Raw genomic sequence first — 22,346 nt, 5'->3', positions numbered from 1 at the left:
TGAATTATGTAATTTTACTTAGTATGGCCTTAGTTTTTAATTGGTATTTCCCGAAATGTATGGGAATATCGGTTCGGTTGTAATTTATTGTGATCTCGTATCACCGTTTTGTAATTTAATAGATTTAATTTTATTTTAGTTACAAATGTATAATAGGAAATTATGTAATTTGTTATGTAATTTTATTTATCTCGGAGTTCCCAAAGACGGATTTCTTCAAGATGGCGATACATAAAGACGGTGTTACCTCGAGATGCGTGCCACAACCGAAGTTCAAGGGACCAATGGAGTTGGTTTCCGAATATGTAATAGTTAAATAGTTTTTCTATTTTAGGAAGGTCATACTAGGATTTATTTATTTTTATGCTTGCATTTTATTTTATGTCACATGCATCGCTAAATCGCCATAACTAAAACATGCATCATCATCTTCATCGAGTTTATCGTCCGTGTCAAATCGAATTATCGTAGTTCACCGCTTTAGTTCACTTCAAACGTGATAGATAATAAATTGACATGACCTCTCGCTAAAACAATTAATTGAGACATAGCCTTACCAAATAGTAGAAACCATGAAAACCTATTTCGCGAGGGAGTGCACTCGGCTACCCCAGGGTACAAACCTTGTTACGTAGGGGAAGTGGGTGATAAATGTCTATCCACCGAATTCATGTTGATGAGGGTTTCATGGGCTACCCTGTGCCTAAGTTAATGTGGGTTTGGATAATGGACACATTTATTCGAAATTTGGATTGAACTCAACAAAAGTTATTGATAAGGGTTTCATCGGCTACCCCGTGCCCTTGTTGATGTGTTTTGGGCTATAGATAAACATTAGAGTAATTTTATCGACCAAGAGTTCTAAAAGTAGAATCGATTAAAAGGTTAATCCACCGAGTTATATTGATAAAGGTTTCATCGGCTACCCCGTGCCTAAGTTGATATGAATTTGGGTCTTGGAATCATTTATCTAGTTGGGTAGAGGTCACTAGAAAAATGCATAAAACTTGTTTAAATCTTATATTTTTACGAGTATTATTGTTAAAACGACATTTGTTTTACTCCTTCTATTTTGTTTTGTAGACCACTTCTTTTCTCATAACAAATGGCAACACCAACCCATAATGTCACGCCTCTCGCTAATACATCTTGGCTCCGATCCTTCATGGATCGATGTAAACTTGAAAAGAATGGGTCAAATTTCTCCGATTGGGATGCCCAACTCAAATTAGCCGCCCAAGGTGACGACAAGCTTCGTTACCTTACCGAGGCCTCTCCATCCGAACCTTCTTCTAGGTCGACCGCCGCCACTAGGGAAGCATATGAGGCTTACCAAAAGGAGTCCGCCGCAATGAAAAATGTCTTGATATTTGCGATGGAGGCGGACCTCCAAAGGAGAGCCTTTAAAATGGGCAATGCTAATGAGATTTACTCGAAGCTTGTGACAATGTTTTCACAAACTCCGCGGATCGTCCAATATGAGGCGGCCGCGGCATTCTTTGATCTCGACTTCAAAGAGGGCCAAAAGGTTAGCCCTCATGTGCTCAAACTTATGGAGCTTGTCGAGACCTTGAAAATTCAAAAGGTTGAAATCCCCAAAGAACTCATCGTAGATAGGATTCTACACTCCTTGTCCAAAGTCAAAGCGTATGTTCAATTCCGGGTGAATTTTAACATGCAAGACAAGGATGTGTCTCTTGAAGAATTGCACAAGTTACTTGTGCAAGCCGAGAGGGACATGGGGTTAAATGTGAACCCACCAAAAGATGTGCTTAACATAAGCACTAAGAGTAAGGGGAAGTTCAAGAAGAATGGGAGGAAGGGCAAGAAGCAAGCTCCCACATTCACCAAAGCTAAGACTTGTGAAGCTAGCACTTCAAAAATCAAGAAGGGTCCTCTTGATAAATGCCATTATTGTAATGGTATGGGACATTGGAAAAGAAATTGTTCCAAATACCTTGGTGATATTAAGGCCGGAAAGATTACTCCAAAGAGGTAAATGACTATCCTTTCTTTTATGTTTCTAATTCAACTATGGTATTATGATGCAAAGTTGTGATAATGTATCTCCCTTTTTATTGTAAATAGGGCCTCCACCAAGCAAAGACAAAGGAAAAGAAAAGCAAGCTTAAGATACCATCAAGGAGCTAGGAATAGCTTTCATGGAGCTTCGCTTTTTATTGTCTTGTTTTAAATTATGCTTTGGATTTTTAGAACCTTAAGTTTCCGTGTTTGACATGGAAAGGTATTTTGGATAATGGGTTGTATTTTGGGTAATGGTGACTTGGTTTGCAACCCAAGTCACCCGTTTTATCATTTTATCCTTTTTTCTAAAAATTCATATTTAATTGCTTTTTCATAAGAAACATATGATTATTAACTTAAAGTGATCTAATAGACAAATATAATGACGGGTTTCATTATATGTCCACACGCTTAAGGCTTGTGTATGATCATTTATAAAGTGATAATGAGTCTATGAACTCTCTTAAAAGGAATGTCTATCACCAAGTACACTTCAATATCTAAAACTATTAGTCAACCTATAAGGTATTTCTCCTTATACTTCAAAATCATTATTTGTGTCTCATATGCTATCTTTGAATCTATAGTGTATTTATTCTAAAGATAGAGTGGGAGAAGAATGAGGACACAACCAAGATAAGTTTGCATGCTTGTGTAAATGAGATCTACGCAAGGAAGAATGATTTGAATGGAGGTATGTCTATTTATATAGTATACCCAATATATGAGATCTATGGTCTCAAGTAAGTTCTATATAACTGAAGAGACCGCGTGAAGTAATCGAAAGAATATATTCTTAAGATTACTACGTGAGGACACCAAAAGAAAGTTTTGGAAGAAATGACTAATGTAAAGCCTTAATAAGAGTTTTGACTAAGTTTAGACTATTTTATGATAAATTTTGACCTATAGTTTCAATTGAGATTTACTTAAGAGCCTAAATGAATCATAGTAACATCCTAGTAATAAGCGATATTTATGACTAGAAGTTAAAAGAATTGATATACCGATATCCTCAATTGCTAAAAGGTTAAACCATGTAAAAGTCATTACTTAACCTCATTATGAAAATGAATTGGTTAAACCTCCTTCTAAAAGAGTATTTTGAAGGACGTGTATTAAATATTATTTATATTTAAACAAATGACATTGCTCCGAATCATTATGACATGATCAAGTTAGAGATTGAAATCTCTTTCCATAAGGTTAAGACGAGACCTCTTCGAAATAGGAATTTTGAAAGGATATGATAGGAACATATAAGGCTTCATCTAAATAACTTTGCAAAGCAACATACATTCCAAATTTTGAAATGTTTTCGATTAAGTAATAAATTTCGAAACATCTGGAATTAAGTGGGAGTTTAGAAATTATCATGTGAAGACATGGAATTTAGTGGGAGCTATCATCCTATTGAATGTTTACAACTCATTACTCATTAGGAATGACGGGCTAATATCTTCTTTCACAAAGAAGTGTTTGAGTTTTCAATTCTGGATGAATATGGACTATGATGAATCCAATTACATCGAGAGATATTGGATTAGTGTTAAGATATACACATCGAATCAACATACACATAGGTTATTCATGTGAATGAAAATGGGATTACCATTAGCAGTCATGGTCGTTCATTGAACCTTAGAACGGTTGATCTCATGATTATTAGTAACTAATGTTTCCGCCATTAGAATAATCATGCACATGTCCAAATTATGAATCATATGCATAAAAGCATGATGGATCATTGGTGAGCCATAATAGAAACGTCATGAATTCTCGAGGAGAATCCAATGAGCGATTTTGGTGTTTGACGAAATGCTCTATTGTGTGTCAAGAGGTTGCACATATTATAGAAAATTCGAGCACATGTAAGGATTTATGAGAATCCTAAACCTTTCAAGCTAGAAAGAGTAATAAGAAGTTTTGGAAAGATACTTAGTTGAATAAGAAGTTACTCAAAACTAATCTTTCCTAATATGCTAGGACTTGTGAGAAGTGCTAGGCTAATCATCTTGACAAATTGTTGCAAGACTCTACGAAACATATACCTAGTGCATTGTGTGTGGATGGAGTACTTGATCAGTACAAGTTATATCATTCATCACAAATTTGTTCGTTATGTGATAATCGATAAGGAAGTTCTATCAAGTTAAAGAACCGAATCCAAGGTCGGGAACCTTGATGTGTACTTGGTAAGATTCATACTATGAGAGAGAACATGAATGTAAAGGAAAATGCAAGTGTAAGAAGTTTGAACACATGGACACATGGCATGTTAAACTTCTATTGCAATCAATAAGTGTTTACACTTACGATATACATCACAAGGTTGTAATATGATATTGACTACCCAAGTGTGATGTCGACATTTGTCGTTTGAGTTATTATTAACTCACCTTATACTTTGTTACATCCAACGGGTTGTAGAGACAATTGAACCCCGTTTAAGTGAACACGGATTAACATTGTATTTGCCCATAGTTACTTGTATGAGGTGACGTCTCGAAGTGACCAGAGTGTGATGCGATTGATGGCAAGTTCAAGTGCCATAGAGTCATGTGAGATGACTAGTCGATCACATAGGCAGACTGTTAGGAACATTTTGTCGGGCCTTATGACCGCTTATAGAGTTCTGGCAATTTATATAGCCTGGTCGTGGCGAGAGCTACTATAGTATTCGAATGAGTCGATTCTTTTGACTAAAGACTGTTCACCTAAGATGGCACAGTTTCAGATTAACTTTGATTTGTGTTACTACGACCTTCGTAAATGGGGTCAAATGGGCATATTTTTGGGTTATGATGGCTGTGGCTAGTCGAAGGGAATGAGTGCGATAGGAATTGTCCACCCCTAGTCAGGGTTATAACAATATCTCAGGGCCACTCGAGGAGTAATGAACTGGAAATGCGTGGCCACGTTCGGAATGTATCCATGGTGGATAAATCCGGTCAATCAGTTATTCTCCAGATCGAGGAAACCACTCTCGATATGATCACTTGCAAGTACGACCTGAAAGACACCTTGCATTGAGTGGGAGATAGTAATAGGACAAGAGAATTGGTGACGCACACTTGTCGAGGACAAGTGGGAGATTGTTGGAATATGTGTCCTCCGACAATAATGCGATCACGACTGTTGATCATGATGATCACATGTTTAAGTCTCGTTTTAAAGAATACAATTGGGAAGTAATTTTTACTGTCAACTGGTCAACATATATCGGTAATGATTGGCTGACTAGAGTTTGACATTACTGTCGTACGACGGTGGTGATCGATTGACCCCTAGGTCATACCTATAGGGCAACACTCTTAATTGATCATTTAATTAATCGTATAATGTTACGAGTTAATTAAATTACTTGAAAATTGACGGACGATTTTGGAAGTAAAATTTACGTATCACATTAAAATGTGATTAAATGAGATACGGTCTGAGTAATTGAATCGTATCATTACTCGGATGAAATAATTGTTTAAGGTAACAATTGAATTTGAATGAATTATTATAAATACGATTTATAAATTGGTAAAATATTTTGTTACAAGTAATTATGAATTACTAAGTCGATTTTTGTATGTGACGTATTTTTAATAATACGTTGATTTTTAACATGTTAAAAATGCACAACAAATTTATGCAACATATGACATGTGACATATTGACAATTGACAAAAATAAAATGGATTCCATATTATCCATATGGACCGATTTTTAGAGGAGGATTAAGCTAATTATATGTTGATTATATTAGTGGAGGGCATAATGATTAGCTACTAATCTAGCCATGCAACCCTATTGTTTGTTGTGAAGAGCAACAAGTGCATGCATTGGCTCCCTCCACCCTCTTCCTCCATCCGGTTTTCAAGAGGAAAACCTCTTTGGTTTTTCTCTTATATTTTTACCTAATTACACAATAAAGAAGTTGTTGGTTCACTAATTCATTCACTCATCCAAAAATAAGAATTCTAGAGAGACAAAAAGCTCTCTTCTTCTTCTCTCCCAAAACCGAAAATATTAAGTGTTTTATAATATTTTTGGGTCATTTTTCTACAAGATTAATATTGTACTAGTAACTATAATATTAATTTTAATTAAGAGTAAGCTTTGGGTATAAATCTTTGGGAGAGATCCTACACTTGGGTCTTTGTTCATCCAAAAGGAAAGCTCAAGAACAAAAGAGAAGGAGATCTCTTTTGTGCCCATTAAACCGAAAATCACAATGTAAGAACAATGTTTCTTCCTTATTTTGTTTTAATGTTTGCATGCATAAGATCAATCATTAATTTTATGACAAATTAAATTAATACATATATGAATATGTAAGTATATAGATTTACTTTTCCTTCATCGAGTCGTTCATCCGTCGAAGAAACCGAAGACCTCTCCTGTCGTAGAGATGGTGATTGGCAAGAATGGAAAGTCTAGGCCTCGAGAAAGACCGTTGGTGATTAGGTCCGAAGTGGCGCAAGAGCGTCCGGTTCGAGGTCGTGACAAGAAATATGACAAGAATGACAAGGGCAAAGGGAAGATGGAGGAATAGCCCGAGTCTTTAGTTATTATTGATTATTATTATTTATTGTTGTAATAAAAGGTGGGGTTTTTAGAATCCTAGCCTATTTTATTTTTATTATGTAGCGTACTATTATTATTAGAAATTGAATGAAATAAAAAGGTTAAATGGTTATGAAACCGTTGTGATTTTCTATTTATTATTCTTGTCGAATTCCAAATGCAATGCACATGTCCTTCTATTTACATTTCAAATATAATGGGTTGTATCCTGTGAAGGATTGCCTACGTATTCACTTTAAAAAAAATGAAATCAAACCCTTGTGCGTAGTTCGAGTAAATGTAAAAGAATAATTGTTCTAAGCAAGAGCTTGTAATGAATTTAGAAAATAAGCATGAGCTTTTTGCTTACTCTGAAGGTGCGAATTTAGTTTATTTGATTATATGAGGATGACAAATTTGTCAAAATGCAAGAGCACAGTGATATTAGCTTATTTCAGCTTGGCTAGGGGCCATTTATTGAGTGCCATAAGAGCGACACGTGGGGTTACGCGAGGCGCGTTTTTGTCCCTATTCTAGGCATAGTATCATTTTAGTTGGTCAAGGTTTGTTGGGTTTGAAAACTCGTTCCCGTCTAGGTCTGTGATTCTAACCGCACCCCCTCGAAGTATGGATTTGACTAGAAATGGTCCGGCCCAATTAGGTTTGAATTTTCCCCGTGGGTCGATAGGTAAAAGAGCTCTAACTGATTTAAGTACTAAATCTCCTTCCTTAATGTTTCTTGGCCTAACCCTTTTGTTGAAAGCTCGTTTGATACGTGCTTGATATGTTTGGACATTATGCAAGGCGCGTAGCCTTCGTTCATCTAGGAGGATGAGTTCTTCATATCTATCCCTCTTCCAATCGGCTTCTGGGATTTGACTTTCGAGTAAAATACGCAAGGATGGTATCTCTAGCTCGACTGGTTGCACAGCTTCCATGCCGTAGGTCAAATAGAAAGGAGTAGCCCCAGTGGGCGTCCTAACAGATGTACGATATCCCCACAAAGCAAAGCGTATCTTGCTTGGCCAATCTCGATAGTTGTCAATCATTTTCTTGAGAATTGTGACAACGTTCTTGTTTGCCGCCTCTACCGCGCCGTTAGTTTGTGGTCTATAGGGCGATGAGTGGTGATGCCTAATTTTGTACTTGGCTAGCAATTGCTCAGTCTCAGCTTGGAAATGTGATCCATTATCATTAATGATCTCATGTGGGCAATCATACCGACAGATGATGTTGTTTTGTATGAATTTTGCCACTTTTTTGGCTGTAAGACTAGTGTAAGAAGCCGCTTCTACCCATTTGGTGAAATAGTCGATTGCCACTAGGATGAAACAGTGACCTCATGTTCCGGCTGGGGTTATCTTCCTGATTATGTCAATTCCCCAGGCAGAAAATGGCCAAGGAGATGTCATCGTATAGAGCAATGAAGGAGGGAAATGTTGTACATTCCCGAAGATTTGGCAATTGTGGCAATGTCTTACATATTTTATGCAATCGGATTCCATTGTGGTCCAATAATAGCCCAAACGTGTGATTTTATTTGCCATTATTGGCCCACTCATGTGAGGACCGCATTCTCCATCGTGGACTTCTTCCATCACTTTCCGCGACTGTGAATGATCAAGGCAACGTAGGATTACACCAAGAGGCGTTCTTTTGTATAATTCTCCTTGCATGAGAACGTATTGGGATTCTAGTAGGCGTATAGCACGTTGTCCCCTTTTGTCCATATCCGGTGGATAGGTACCATTGAGCTTAAAATTCAGGATTGCTTGGAACCAGGGTATTTGTGCGATTTCCTCTTCATCGGTGATTTGGTGTACATAAGCCGGCTCTGACCATCGTGCGATGCACAAAGGCATTTCCACCCTGTTATCTGGCATATTAATCAAAGATGCAAGTTTCGCAAGAGCGTCTGCAAATTGATTTTCTTCCCGAAGTATGTGTAGATAGGTCACGTGATCAAAGAATTGGGCAACTTGGTCTATTCTAGCTTGGTAAGGTGCTAGGCTTTCGCTTCGGATTTTCCACGATCCCGTAACTTGATTGATGATCAGTGATGAGTCCCCATGCAATCGGAGGTTGTTAATGCCTAGGCTTACTGCCGCTTGTAGTCCAATGAGACAAGCTTTATATTCTAGAGCGTTATATGTCACCTCGAAGTCGAGTTTGACAGAGATGGGTGTATGCTCGCCTTCAGGAGAAATGAGCAACACTCATATTCCAAATCCTCTTAAGTTTGATGCTCCATCGAAGTAAAGGTCCCAGGAGTCTACATCAGTTTGGAGTATATCCTCATCTGGAAATGACCAAGTATCTATTGTTTGTGCGTCATTGATGGGATTTTCTGCGAAGAATTCGGCGACGGCGCGACCTTTTATAACTTTCAGAGGCACGTATTTGAGATCAAATTCTGAGAGCATCAAGGTCCATCTTGCTAGGCGTCCATTGAGGACGGGTTTCTCGAAGAGGTATTTGACTGGATCCATTTTGGAGTATATTTTAACGGAGTAGCTAAGCATGTAATGGCGTAGCTTCTTCGTTGCCCACACAAGAGCGGGGCATGTCTTTTCGAGTTGTGAGTATTTGCACTCGTACTCCAAGAACTTCTTACTAAGGTAGTAGATAGCTCTTTCTTCACTTCCTACAGTTTGAGCTAGCATGGCACCCATGGCGGTTTCGGTTACTGTGAGATATAAACCAAGAGGTTGATCTCGTTGAGGTGGCATGAGCACTGGCGGTTTAGCCAATATCTCTTTGATTCGATCAAATGCCTTTTGACAGTCGTCATCCCACATGGTGTGGTTTGTCTTCTTGAGCTTCTTGAAGATAGGCTCGCAAATCATGGTGAGTTTCGATATGAATCGACTTATATATCGCACTTTTCCCAGGAATTCTCTGACTTCTTTTTCTGTTTGAGGTTGTGGCATTTCGATCAGAGCCTTGATCTTGGAAGGGTCTATTTCTATACCTCGCTGGCTAACGACATATCCCAGGAGTTTGCCAGGCGTTACTCCGAATGTGCATTTCTGAGGATTGAGCCTCATGTTGTACTTTCGTAGCCTTGCGAAGAATTTGCGAAGGTTCGCAATATGCCCCTTTCTATCCTTGGATTTGACAATCATGTCGTCTACGTATACCTCAACTTCTTTGTGCATCATGTCATGTAAGAGTGTAGTTGCGGTGCGTTGATATGTAGCTCCGGCGTTGATCAATCCAAACGGCATGACCGTGTAGCAATAGGTTCCCCATTGAGTGACAAAGGCGGTCTTATGCATGTCTTCTATGGCCATCTTGATTTGGTTATAACCCGCATACCCATCCATAAAGGATAGTAACGCGTGATCTGCAGTATTGTCCACCAATATATCGATGTGGGGTAGAGGGAAGTCATCTTTAGGACTTGCTTTGTTTAAGTCTCTAAAATCAACACAAACACGGATTCTCCCATTCTTTTTGGGTACAGGTACTATGTTGGCTACCCAGTCAGAATACTCGGAAACTTTGATGAACCCGACTTTGAATTGCTTATCAACTTCTTCTTTAATCTTGAGATCCCATTCCGTTCTCATTCTTCGAAGCTTCTGCTTTACGGGTTTAAAACCTGGCTTAATCGGGATTCTATGTTCGGTGATATCCCTGTCGATCCCTGGCATGTCTTTGTAGGATTAGGCGAAAACATCTTTGAACTCGTTTAGGAGGTCTATGAAATCGGCCCTTTCGGTAGAGCTCAAGGTAGTCCCTATCCTAAGTTCTTGGGGCTCTAGTTCGGTTCCTACATTGATGGGTTCGGTGTCCTCTATTACTGGTCCCCCTTCCCCTTCCTGTAGTATTTCTTTGGCTACGTAAGGAGGTATTTCGGTCGAGTCTGGGTCTTGGTCATCCTCAGTATCATCGTAAACATAATTGCACTCAAGATAATACAAAGAGTAAGCAGAACCTGATTTATTCATATTAAAATTTGAGTAGAGTTGAAACAAAGAAGCCAACTGATCCATGGTCAGTGGCGGAAAAGGGACAGTGGTTGGGACATTTCCCGAACTACTGTGACTATTCGAGGCTAAGCTAGGAGAAACAAAGAGAGTGGGGATGACGACAGGAGTAGACTCTCTAAAGACTTCTCTAGACTCCGACTCTGACTCCGACTCCAACTCGAACTCATCGTCTTCTGGTTCTCCTTTGAACATCTCTCCTTCTCCAGTGGTGAGCTTGAAGAGTCTTCCTTGACTTTTGGTCCACTTGATTGATTTTCTCCATCCTTTCTGCTGACTTGTGTTAGTTTCTGTGATTAACGCGGTAGGGTTGAAGTGGTTGTCTTGAAGTATCATGGTAATGATCTCATCCTGCGCGGCTCTAATAAATCGATCTTCTCCAAATAAAAGACTAACAGCTTATTCGTCTAAGCAAGGTGCTTGACGAGTTTTGACGGTAGGAACCGTTTCTGGAGGGATGAAATAGCAATCGTGAAAGATCTCGATTCCGGCTAGCTTCCTTTCGAGATAGTGCCAAGGTTCGGGAAATCCGTGAAAGAGCTCTAGACTTCCTTCTTTGACAAAGTACCCATTTAAGGTGGTGAGATAGGGTCGCATTTGGACTCCTACATACTTACGGTTTTGAACTTGAGCAAGCATTTCGAGAACCTCCTCTTTTGTGGGTTTGTACCCTAGCCCAAGTGGTATCCCTTTTGAGTTGCCTTCCTTGTATGGTGCGAAGGTGTTTTTCCGAATAGGGTTCAAAGGCATTTCAGGGAAGTATCCCTGGGATTTGAGTATGTGGTTGACCACCAAGTTGGAGTATGGACTATAGTATAAGGGTGCCAATTCGCTTTCTATGACACTCACGCTTTGGAAGCCCCCAAGTTCATATACTGGATCTGCAAGGACTTGGTTGTTTGACTTCTTTTCGATTATTGCTTTGATGGGTGACGAAGTGATCGTCACTACTTTGTCATTTAGTGGGATTTTGATCTTTTGATGAAGAGTGGATGTCACTGCTTTGGAAGCGTGAATCCAAGGTCTTCCTAGAAGTATGTTGAAGGAAGCTTCAATGTCCACTATTTTTGAGTTAACCTTTCGTTCAATTGGCCCCGTGGCTATGGTTAGGTTAACAAGTCCTACTACCTTTCGTCGTGTACCATCATATGCGCGAACACCTTGATTGGTAGGGGTCCAATCCGACTCTTTCATGCCTAATTTGTAGGCCGTTTTGAGGGGTATGACGTTGACCGCAGAGCCATCATCTACCAAGGTCATTGGCACATTTTTCTTTAGACAAATGACAGTGATGTAAAGAGCTGGGTTGTGACTAGCGCCAAAGGGTGGCAAATCTTCGTCTGAGAAAGTAATAGGATTACTTAGCTTTGGTGATTCTTGGAAGACCAAGTTGACTACATCTTCAGGAGTCGAGTTATGTGCTACATTTAGCTTGGCTAAAGCTTGCAGTAAAGCTTGGCGATGTGGGAATGAGCTTGCTACTAATTGCCAGACTGAAAGATCAGCCTTTGTCTTCTGTAATTGCTTGAGCAAATGGTCAGTGGAGTCATCTTCGTTATCATTTGGTGTGACAACGTTGGTTGGACCATTTTTAGTAGTGCTTTGATATGGACGGCCCGAACGAGTTAAGTGGTCCACATCTTGGTCTTCACCATTTTGGACTATTTCTTTGACTAGGGAGTTTTCAATGAGATATTCGTCCTCATCATCATCGGCCCAAACCCCATGGATCGTAGCTAGTTGCCTCATTTTCATGATATCATCTTCTAGTCGTATGATTTGGTCGACTAGTTTATCAACTACGGTGACTATTTCTTGCATAGTGGCATTTTGAGAGAAGATTAGTGGCACATGCTCCTTGGGTGTTGCGTTGGGATCATGTAAAGTTGTCACCACATTTTCTAATTCCCAAACTTGTCTATCCACACTTCTTGCCCATGTGATGAAGTCGGAAATGGTAGGGGAGATGGTAGAATAGAACCCTTCATTCTAAATGGCATGGATATCATTTTCGACTGGAGAATTGAGGTGTGAGCAATCTAAGGTAGATTCGTCACTTGTAATCACTAGAACTCCAAGAGGATTCTGAGTGTTGTTGGGTTTACCTCCCGGCGGTATTGGCAATCGACCGTCTTCAATCATGTCTTGAAGCACATTTTTCAACTTGTAGCATTTTTCTGTGTCGTGCCCCTTGCCCCTATGGTATTCACAGTACGAATTCTCGTCCCAGAATTTGGACTTCCTTTCGGGCTCGGGAGTAGGTCCAATGGGTTGGAGTTTGCCTTGCTTCATTAACCTTTTTAGAGCATTAGAGTAAGTGTCCCCAATATTTGTGAATTTCCTTGGTGGGGTGTTTGTCTTGGATGGCTCGAGAAGGTTAACTTCGTCGGTCTTGCTAGTGGAGCCGTATGAACGACTTGTTGAGCCTTGGTATCCTCGACCTACCGTTTTGTACAAGAGCCCTTTACGGATGTCATCTTCAATCCTTGTTCCTAGTACGGTTAAGTCCTTGAAACTTTTGATGTTTTGATATCTCAAATGGTTGGCATAGATGAGTTTGAGATTATCCACAAACTTCTCCACAAGAGTGGCCTCATCCGGGCGTTCAACTAGTTGGGTACTAGTCTTCCTCCACCTACTTAGGAAGTCGGTGAATCCTTCTTTGTCATTTTGGGTAAGAACCTCTAGAGTGCGCATGTTAACTTGGATCTCGACATTATCCGCATATTGTTTAGCAAACTCGATCGCGGCATCCTCCCAAGTGGCGATCTTCTTGTGGTCTAAAGAGTAGAACCATTGCTTTGGGATAGTATCAAGAGATGAAGGAAAGATCCTTAAGAACATCTCGGGTTTGATGCCTTTGATAGACATGTTATCCTTAAAAGCACGGATGTGGTTCAAAGGGTTTTCGTGCCCCTTGAATTTAGGGATATCCGTCATATTGAAATTAGTTGGCAATTTGGAATTGACGGACTCATACTTGCGGTTGTGTTCCCTATAAATGTCATCCCCCTTAAGGTACATCAACTGTTCCTCTAAGTATTGGAGTCTTTTCTCGGCTACAGTTAGATGCATGGGAGGATTTTCGTCCCTGGATTCATCCGCGGAGTCACCTATTACTTCACTTTAATGAGGAGGTAACCTCCCCTCTACGGCATAGATCCGGCCCTCGATGATCTCAAGGCGATCATGGACTTGGTCTTGGGTATCTTGGATACGGGCTAGCGCGGCTAGGATTTGATCATTACCATCTTGAAGTTGGTGGAGGTTTGTTTCGCTGGATCCAGGCATCTTGAAAACTGGATAAGAGATCGACGACGAATCAAGACACGATCGACCATTCTACACACTTGCTAAAAGAAGAAATGTTTTGACTCGTGAAGTGGGTGTGTGCCACTTGTGTCGAGTGAGTTTTGAAGAGAGGATAAAGTTTTGAAAATGTATATCCTAGTCAACTATAGTGTAGTTGTAGGAGTGGACTCGAAGTGAGGTTTTGAAATAGGCTTGTGGCCCGAATTTTGACTCGACAAACGGACAGAGTTTTGACTGGGTTTTGCGCTAATCTAGGCCTCTTTTTTTTTCGAAATTTTCATTTAAAAAGAATTTTGATGATTTTTTTTTTTTTTTTTACAAAAATGATGATCACGTAAGGTACAAACATTCATACAGGCATTATAACGGGATGCTGAGTGCATTTAAAAGGGTTTTGGTTTAAAGGGTAGGTTGCCATAACGAACCATCAAACCCGAAGTCTGTGGAGAGGCTCGTGCCAAACAAGAGTAAGGCCGATTCCTAGTCCATTTTCTCAAGTAGTGAAGGCCCTTGATACAAACAAGAGTAAGCATCATGGTATGGATGACGTCAATCGCTACCCATCCTTAGGCCCAAATAAGAATTAGGACCGTTTAGACGGGACGATTGGTCGAATGGGTTGGGTTGGGCCTAGGAAGGCCGAATAAAATGGTCTAGGAAGACCGAGTTATGAAAACCGACAATTGTCTTGTACAAACTATTCCCTAACCTTGTTCAAGTTTCACCCTTAGCTACACGTAAGTGTATTTCCCCAGCAGAGTCGCCAAAATGTGGACAGCGGGGGCCCACGGGGGTGCTTGGGAGGAAAGAGAAACAAGCGTTTGCATTTTTGTTGGAGTCGCCACCAATTTTTATGGGAAATTGGAACCGTTCGAAAACCTCATGTCATGTCAAGACATAAAGTAGAGACATGAACACTAAGCAATCGTTACCCTTAGCATTCTATGTCTAGAATGACTCTCGTGGATGCCAATGAACACGGGTGCTCACGGAGATCTGGAGTAAGGGGTGAGGGTACGTATTAGGAAGCTCTTTTGATCGAACACCTAATCCCGCCCGCCTCGATAGCGGCCTCTACTAATGATTAGGGAAGTTATTCGTACTTGATATATCGTCGATTATATGCATGCAATGCAACATCCAAGTTTTAATCCTAACATGTGAAAATTAATACTAAGTCGGTTAACACGTAATTTAGCATACAATTAATGTCAAAGTAGGAATTAAGTTTCAATTACATGTGAAAACATACAAATTATATAAGAAATATGATAAATACGATAATGAAAAATTACAATAATGAAAATTACAATAATTACAAAGGAATAGGCGATTTATGTCGAAAATACCTTTAAAACGGATAATTTGAGAAAAACGAATAAAAGGAATAAATTAGCGAACAAAACAGAAGGCGGTAATACGGATAATAGTTAATTATACGTAAGCTAATTAAACTATGTCAAACAACAACGGAGTTCAGGGACAGAATTCAACCCGAACAAAGTAGCAGTGCGTGCGTCCTTTGGAATAGGCGCAGCTTGTTGCGTCTTCTGACTTCGACCCGAATTCCGGTCGTGAAGCGGAATTGCGTGTTGTTAATACTCGTTGGTAAATTTAATGATTGATTAAATTATTTACTCGGATGAAAGTGATTAATAGGTTATTTACATATGAATGATGGGTCATAAAACAATAAAACACGGATGAGACGGAATTAAGACGAATTAATTACATGGATGAATGATTAATTAGTGACATGGGTGAATGAAATAAACTAAACATGATGAATTAACGACAAATTAATGACGAACATGCGGTGGATAAACAGATGAAAATATATCAAATATCGAATTCCAGAAACTCAATATGAACAAATCGAATTTCTACAACCCGGATTGAGTTTAATGACGAAAACCCGTAAATATTGATTACTTGGGATTTAAGTCGAATTTATGATGGATAAAACGTGTTAATGAATGATAAATAATATACATGTGAATTATTGGTGCTATTATAGTCAAAGAATTAATAAGAAACAAACGAAAACAAATAAAAAGACGAATTACAGAGGACGAAGGAAGAAGAAAGGAAGCAGGAACTGCGGCAGCCTCACGAAGAGGCGCAGCAGGAACTGCGCTCCTTCGAAGAGGCGCAGCAGTTGCTGCGTCCTTTCTCGACGGTCACCATCTGTTAATCCGTAAAAAGGGTTTTAAAGTATGGTTTTAGAAATCGGTTTTAAGAGCTATTTTCGACATAAACCTGATAGGCTTATCGCGTACCTATGCAAAGATAAATTCCCTAAACAACAAGTTAATGTAGCAATAGGGGTCGAACACAAGGAAACGAGAATTACTTCGTGAATTGCTATGGGTAGATTTTTATCAAGGTCGATTACGATTTGGTTTGGTTTGGTTGTTTTGATGATTAACAAAGACTATGATGTAAATTATATAATAAAAGAGAGTCTAAGGGGTTCGGGTCACACATGCAAAGGTAAACATATAATCATGATAAACTTGGTACTAATAACATTGTCAATTGCTTAGGCTTAAAGATACCCATCTTACGATATTAGCATCAACCATAGACCGGGTCCTAGAGAAACTCTCGTCCATGACTAGGTCGTCCCACTATACATGCTTAGTCTAATTCAATTCCGTGCCTCTCGACTTATAGAACGAATAACAAACGTAATCAATTGAATAGGGCCCTAAACAAAGATTAAACATTGTGGCACAAGCATGTGATAGAAGCAATATGAACAATATTATTATTAATCTATTTTATCGTTTTATATACTTGATTTATGCATGGCTCCCCTAGCCCTTAGACTAAGAGAATTAGCTACTCATATTTGTAAAGGAAATGCAAATGTTATTTAGATTATAAGGCATATTGTAGTAATTATAACTAAAGTGGAAATTGTATACTAATGATGAAATGTAAAGGACTAATACTAAACTCATAAACAAAATACAAAATGTAAATAAGAGAAAGATTACCAAAGTAGGAGCTCGATAGAACTAACTTGAAAACCAAATGCTTGAATATATAAATAACCAAATGTTTAACAACTACAAGATTAACTAATTTGTAAACTAATATGAAAATTATTGAGAGAATTATAATGCTTAAAGCTATTGTAAACTAAAACTTGGACGTAAAATTGGATATCCCAAAACCCCGGAACACCTCTCCTATTTATAGGAGAGGAAAAGAAACGTAAATGGGCTAGATGCATGCGGCCCCGATCGGGGTTAGGTTGCCCCGATCGGGGTCGTGTGTTTCCGGGTATTTTCGCTTAATTCCTCACTTAATTGCTTGAGGAATCCTAAGTGCGTGATTAATGACCCTTAATGCACCCGGGTAAATGCCTTCTCTATCATCTTTAGAGCCTCCAAAAAGTATCCCATGCATGTTGGAATCCTAAGCTTTTTCATCTTGACTTGGACTTGATCATTGGGCCTTGACTTTGATTGTTGGCAACATTTGCAATTCTCACTTCAATCCAACAAATCTTCATGCAAACACCCAATCCAATACTCCATGCTTAGTCCAACACTTGATCTTGTTTAGCTTAATGAACTTAGTGTATAGAATGATAGGAAAAAGCCTCTAAATGCTTAGATTCCTACAAAAACATGTTAAGACAAGCAAATACACTAGAACAACAAATATTAGCTTATGACACTATGATAAGTGCTAATTAACAAATAAAATGGAGCTAATATAGGGGATGAAAGTATATAAAATATGCACTTATCAAACTCCCCCAAGCTAAACCCTTGCTTGTCCTCAAGCAAGAAACCAAATTCCATCAATTGCAATATCCAAACAAGCTAAGCATAATGATTTAGAAACCCGAAACAACATGGGCAAGGAATAAAGCAAAGCATGGTTGAGATTTACATGACGGCGTAGCATAGAAAACTTTGAATGAACCTTTGAGCTCTTGCATGATCTTTTGACTTATGGACTCTCACGGGCACTCAAACTCTTTTTATGTGAAAGGACAATTTTGTGAATAAACACTCAACTATCCTCGACTTATAATAATGTGCCCGCAATCTAATATGGTAAACATGTCGAATCTAGTAAGCCAAAACAATCAAATGTAAGCATGATAAAGAAGCCAAATGTGTAAGAAGAAGGTAATAAACATGGGTAGGAAAGGGGAACAAATGAATTATGGTAATGTGGAGCTAAGTCAAGCTAGCAACTACCAAATTGTAAAGGTGCTCAATCCCAATTCCAACCCAATTTTGCAATTCAAATCATAAGAAAACTCTCCAAAATATATGAATAATGCATGAGAGCTTCTTACATCAACTTCTTCTTCACTTTTTCTCTTTTCAATGCATACTACTTCTTTTTCTCATTTTCATGCTTTTTCTTTTTTTTCTTTTTCAACCTTTTTTTTTTCTTTTTCCATCTTTTTCAATTCATCATTTTTCTTTCATCTTTCTTCTTCATTTTCCTCTTTTTCAAAAGCATTAAGACCAAGCTCACATGATATTCAAAATTTGAAACAAATCCCAATTGAGCACCCAAACAAGACCATACAAGCTACTAGCTCAACAAGGTAGGCAAGTTATAATGTAGCTAGGGAAAATTGTTTGTGAAGGGGTCAAGAAGGCAGTTATATTCATGTGAATGGCTCCAAAATGCTATAACAAATGAATGCATGCTTACCAAGAGATGACATGAGAACCATACTTGTACGTTTTGATGAAACACACATTATAAGGAGACACCTACACTCACCTAAGAGAGACCGGATATGGATGCATCGGTCAAAAGAGGCTCTACCTTACCAATTTGTAGCTTGCCACAAGTCAAGATCAAGCTCATTCGGTTCATTCTTCATCTCCCACCTACTATGTCAAGACATCCCCAAGTAGCTAATATCCCATCATTAAAGAATAAATCATTAGCAACAAGCTATTATTAGGATAAGCAAAGAGGAAAGTAGGCCACAAGCAAGCACAAAGCAAAAATTTCTCTCAAAAATTTTCAAAATTCTACACTACATGCAATCTACACTATATGCAAATGCAATATCTTCCCCCAAGCTAAACATCACATTGTCCTCAATGTGCCAACAATTCAAATTACCCAATCAAACCATAAAAATGGCTCAAAGCACAAAGCAGGAAGGACTAGAGGTTATGTTTAATGGGTTGCAAGATCTAAACTAATATGCAAAGCAATTAAAAACTTACTCGACTTGCTAATCTCCCCCAAGCTAGCACGAATTCGGGGGGATGTAGATGTTTCTTGGTGATCTTTAGTGAAGAAATGTGAAGAAACGAGAGAGAGAAAGGAGGAAAATGAGTACCGTCGGGTATGCTTGAATGATAGAAAGAAATCTATCCTTTTTATTTTTTACCCGTATAGAACAAAAGACAAAAAGTCACAGAACCACGACCCCGATCGGGGCCACCCAACCTCGATCGGGGTTGACCTCCTCTTCGAATTTTGACTCTTTTCCGCATTGTTTTAACTTCTTCTCGTTTTTCGAAAACCACGTCCCCGAACGGGGTTGTTACATGGGGAAGCGTGCCACATGCAGTCCAATTTCTCCTTTCTTCATTTTCACCTAAAATCACAAAAAGAAACATCGTTAAGTCGAGTATTTTATTACTAATCTACGAAAAACAATTAAATTGCAGAAATTTAAAAACAAAAATAAACAAAAGCAATAAAAAGCTTGGGTTGCCTCCCAAGAAGCGCTGGTTTAACGTCCCGCACGACGTAAGAAGCTATTTGATTCAAGTTTCATCATTGAGCTTGCCACCAACCAAGCTCCATTTCATAGCTCCTTTTGCATTCTTCAACCATTTGAAATTCTTCAAATAAAACTTCCCTTTCTTCTTTTTGGCACTTTTAGCATTAGTGCCCTTAGCATCGTCACCTACAAAGTAAACAACACCCATATCGTCCTCCAACGGATCCGTTAGTGAGGATCCAAGCATAGTAGAGGCATAGGAAGAGTCCACAGTGCTAAATGAATAACAAGACTCTTGTAACATTGGGCTTCTAATGGTGTTGTTTTTGCTAAAAGAAACCCGGTCATCGCCTACTTCCAACGTCAACTTTCCATTTTTCACATCAATTAACGCACCCGCGGTGCGTAAAAATGGTCTACCCAATATAATTGGGGTTTGTGAGTCCTCGGCCATATCAAGTATGAGGAAGTCAACGGGTATGAAAAACTTGCCAACTTTGACGGGTACGTCTTCTAAGACACCTAAAGGTCGCTTTAAAGAACGGTCCGCCATTTGTAATGTAATACTTGTGCATTTTAAAGCACCCATATTAAGTTTTTCACAAAGGGAATACGGCATGACACTCACACTAGCACCTAGGTCGCAAAGGGCCTTATCAATGGTATATTTGCCTATAGTGCAAGGAATAGAATAGCTACCGGGGTCCTTAAGTTTCGGGGGAGACTTGTTTTGTAAGAGTGCACTACACTCTTCGGTGAAAGCAATGGTCTCAACCTCATTGAAGGATCGCTTCTTTGAGAGAATCTCCTTCATAAACTTTGCATAAGAAGGGACTTGGGTAATCAATTCCATAAACGGGATGGTGACTTGTAAATTCTTACAAACTTCCAAAAATTTAGCAAACTTACCTTCCTCCTTGTGCTTTGCTAGAAGATGGGGAAATGGTACTTGAACAACTTCTTTTGGAGGAGCGTCCTCCACATCTTTCACTATCTCTTTGGGAATACTCACCTTCTTTGAAACGACATCACTCTCCTTATCAATAGGAGAGACTTCTTCAACAATCACCTTGTCATCATCTTTGGGCAATTGGGGCTCAACATTCCTAGCATCAAGCTTACTATTCCTCTTAAGCATCAATAAACGGTGAGGAAATGGCACACGATCTCTAACAATAGGCTCTTCAATAGCCTTCTTTTTGTCATCTCCCCCAAGCTTGGCCTTTTTAACAACCACCTCTTCATCCAAAGTCATGGATGGCCCATCATAGCTTGAACCACTTCTCAAGGAAATAGAATTAACGGTTTCATGTGGTTGCTCACCTTGGGGAGGTAGTTGACCATTCTTCCTTTGAGAGCTAGAAGCGGCTAGTTGAGCCACTTGTTGTTCCAATATCTTGACCGCGGCACTATGAGCTTGATCATTCTTTTGAATTTGAGCCAACAATTCCCTTTGCATTTGGACTATCATGCCCTCAAGCTTACCACCTCCTTGATTGTTTTGTTGGCCATTTTGTGGTGGATTTTGTTGGTAGTTGTTTTGTGGGGGCCTTTGTTGATTTTGATACCCCGGTGGTGGGATATACTTTTGTTGTTGAGGAACATAGGCATTTTGTTGTGGTGGGGGTTGAGGGTTAAGCACATTATTGCTATTGTAAGACAAGTTCGGGTGAAATTTTGTATTTGGGTTATAAGTGTTGGAAAATGTACCCGGTGGATATAAACTTTGTCTTAAAGCTTGAAAAGCATTTACCTCTTCAATGGGGGCTCGACAATGAGCGGCATAATGACCCGCACCTCCGCAACCGTCACAAACAATGATTTGGCTTGTTGAAGACACAACATTGAGTTGTTGAATGGAATCTCTAGCATCCCTTTCCGCTATTTGTTGTTGGAGCAAAGCAATTTGAGCTAGCAAAACAGAGTTGTTAGAGGATTCTTCTTTACCTTTAGATGGCACAACTCGGGAATTGACATATTGGGCATCATGGACCGCCATAGATTCGATCGTGGCATGAGCAAGGTCGGTGTCAATTTGATCAAACCGCCCATTGTTGGCGGAATCAAGAATCCTTCGGGACTCGGCACAACATCCATTGTAGAATGTAATAGCTAGAAACCAATCATCTAGCTCATGATGTGGGCATTGCCTTTGAAGCTCTTTATACCTCTCTCAAGCCTCATATAAGCTCTCAAGAGCTTGTTGACGGAATCCGGTGATTTGGCTCCTCAAAGTTTGAGTTTTCTCCGGTGGAAAAAACTTTTGATAGAAGGCTAGAGCCAAGGTCTCCCAATTGGTGATTCCCAAAGTGGTTCGATCAAGGCTATTGATCCAAAGCTTGGCCTTGTCCTTCAAAGAGAAAGGGAAAAGTATTTCCCTTATTTGGGCTTGGGTGACGCCCGTTTGACGAATCATGGAGCAATAGTCACAAAAGTTTTGCACATGCAAATTGGGATCCTCCAAAGGACTTCCTCCAAATTGCTTTCTCTCCACAAGGCTAATAAAAGCCGGTTTGATCTCGAATTCTGGCGCGGTGATTTGAGTAGTGGTGATTCCGGCCGGAAGCATGGCCGCGGTGGGCTTTGAATGATCGGAAAGTTTCACCATCTTTTTGGTAGTAGATGGTGGTGGTGGTGGAGTTGATGAACAAGAAACCTCCTCCTCTTCAAGAACCTCTAGATCGTCTAAATAAGACTTTCTAGCACTTTCAACTTGGATGGGTGAAGTGGTT

General features: G+C 39.4%; 1 non-coding gene across 1 annotated transcript; it reads left to right on the top strand.

Annotated features, from left to right (window-relative positions):
- Window positions 1-21,743: 21,743 nt before the first annotated feature.
- LOC141589337 (small nucleolar RNA R71) lies at window positions 21,744-21,850 on the top strand. Its single transcript, XR_012520280.1, has one exon. It is a non-coding gene; the product is annotated as a small nucleolar RNA R71 (small nucleolar RNA).
- Window positions 21,851-22,346: the final 496 nt, after the last annotated feature.

Source organism: Silene latifolia, chromosome 6, assembly GCF_048544455.1.
Source record: "Silene latifolia isolate original U9 population chromosome 6, ASM4854445v1, whole genome shotgun sequence".
NCBI classification, from domain to species: domain Eukaryota; kingdom Viridiplantae; phylum Streptophyta; class Magnoliopsida; order Caryophyllales; family Caryophyllaceae; genus Silene; species Silene latifolia.
This window is presented reverse-complemented; position numbering and strand designations above follow the sequence as displayed.